The sequence below is a fragment of the Peromyscus eremicus genome, unplaced genomic scaffold (assembly GCF_949786415.1).
Source record: "Peromyscus eremicus unplaced genomic scaffold, PerEre_H2_v1 PerEre#2#unplaced_384, whole genome shotgun sequence".
NCBI classification, from domain to species: domain Eukaryota; kingdom Metazoa; phylum Chordata; class Mammalia; order Rodentia; family Cricetidae; genus Peromyscus; species Peromyscus eremicus.
This window is the reverse complement of record NW_026734620.1, coordinates 279191-281888: the sequence shown is the minus strand read 5'-3', so window position 1 is coordinate 281888 and position 2698 is coordinate 279191.

Sequence of the window (2698 nt, the reverse complement as noted above, 5' to 3'; positions counted from 1 at the left end):
TTTGGCTCCATCTTAAAAACTAACAAACAGGCTCCCACCACAACTGCAGAAAGGTGAAAACTGAGGTCCACACACCCACACACAAATGCAAGCAAATAAGACCTCAGCATCTGTGTTCAAGGCAGCCCTATTCATCACAGCCAAAAACAATGGCCTCGATTTCTTAGGGGAAGAACACAAACTGTGGCTTATCTACATCACAGACTCATGCTCAGCATAACATGAACAAGCCCCAGGGACTTGAGCTAAACAAAGTCCCCTCTGAGAAAACAAGTGACGCTATGATATGGAGAACCTGGACCTGGTGGTAAGAACCTCAAATGGTGCTAGCAGCTGTAAAAGACAAGACGGCAGCTCAAAGAATTAAAACGCTGTCACATGACTGGGCAATTCCACTTCTGAATGTATACCTTAAAGGACTGGAAGTGGAGTCAGTCATGGCACACGCGTGTTCACAGCAGCACCACTAAGAACCACCAAAGATGCGCCCAAGCATCCATCCGAGGAAGAATGGATAAGCAAAATGTGGCGCGCGCACGCACACACGCGCATACACACACACACACACACACACACACACACACACACACACACACACACACACACAGGGGTTTACAATACAAACTTAAAATGAAAGGAAATTCTGGCACATGCTATAACCCAGATGACTCCCAAACACACTACAAGTAGAAGAAGCCAGCTACACAGGGACACGCATGTGACTCCTCTTTCGGAAGGTTCCTGAAGTCAGCAACTGATACTCGCTGTAGAACTGTAGCTGCCAGGGGAGGAGAGGATTCAGGGAAGGGATGATGATAACCAAGACTAGTTCAGCTGGAAAACAGTGAAGAGTTCTAGAGATGGCCGCCGGGAACAGCTCTGCACCATGTAAATACACTTAACGCCCTAAAGTGCATTTTTAAGAACCGTTACCATGGTAAATCTTCTATTTTACTTTGCAACTCTTTTTTTTCAAGTTGTATGGCAGCTGGGGAGACGGCTTGGTGGGCGAAGGGCTCACTGCCTGTGATCACCAGCACTCGGGATGGCAGTGTACACCCATAACCCATCAATGGGGTCGGGGAAAAGAGAACGAGGCAGGCGAGCCTGGGGCTTGCTGGACGGCAAGTCCAGACAAAGTGGGATGCTGTAGATTCAGTGGCAAACTGTCTCTTAAAATAAAGTGAGAAGCAACAGAGGACCTCCACACATGTGCATGCCTAAGCCAGCACCACCCATACACACCTACACACACACATACATGTAACATGCACACGCACACACACTAATAATGATTCCATTTATAATACATATCAGAACAGATCCATGCGTTCAGTAGCTATAGGTAAGGACGATGTGCTAAATAACAGTGGCACAATAAACAAAGCCCTGAAGTGTCGAAATAGTTCTGTGTCATGACTGTGAGGGAGACTGCACAAAGCTAATCAAGTGACGAAACTGCCTGGAACACACACACATAAGCACACACACAGACACACAGACATACACCACACATGTATACACACATATACATGAACATGTGTGCACAGATACACACATACACTTATCTACACACACGTACACACACACAGATATATACACGCACATATACACATAGACACACACATACACCACACACATATAGATACATATACATGAACATGTGTGCACAGACACACATATACACACATACACATATCTACACACACAGACACACACAGATATATACACACACATATACACATATACACACACACATACACATGTATATACACATATACATGGACATGTGTGCACAGACACATGTATACACACATACACATATCTACACACAGACACACACAGATATATACACACACATATACACATATACACACACACATACACATGTATACACACATATACATGGACATGTGTGCACAGACACACGTATACACACATACACATATCTACACACACGTACACACACACAGAAATGCAGACTGGTAAAATCTGAGTGCCCTCTGGACACAGGGGGCACAAACACTCTCCGTTTTTCAGTTTCATGCACACCTACAAGTACTTCAGAACTAAAAATCAAAGAAAGTCCTAATAATTTAAGTAGAAAACGAGGTCCCCAATGCATGCCGTCTTGCCCAGCTCTACCTGGCTTCTGATTAAGCACCTTCTTCTCCACTGAGCCCTGCCACATTCCTGTTACTGAAACTGTGCCTAGGAGACTGGGAACCAGTGGTCCCCTTGGATTCCTCCTGGCCGGCTCTTTAGAAGTCTAAACCTAGGAAGCACTTTGGCGTCAGATAGAAGGACAACTATACACGCGGTAGTTAATACTGTTTTTCAGGTCCCTAAAGAGGCAAGAATTTGTTAGTCTGAACACTGCAAAAAGACTTAGACCTATACCCAGAAGAGTAGGAAGTAGGGGGCTAGCAACACTCTAGCTACTTCAAGAGCAGCCTGGAAAAGCCCTTCTTCTGGAAGCCTCCGGCCCTCAGATGCTCAGAGTGCCGGCTGCATGCTGGGAATGGGAGCTGGGTGCTCCAGCAGTCCATGGGGTCTGGTTAAGTCCTTCTGACATTCCGATGCTTGTACAGTGCTCTTAAGCCGCCTCAGTTAAGCAGCTTCTACAGAGAAACGATCATGAAGGGGAAACCTAATCCCAGAAGAGAAGGCATGCCCCTAACTTCCTGGAAGCACTCAC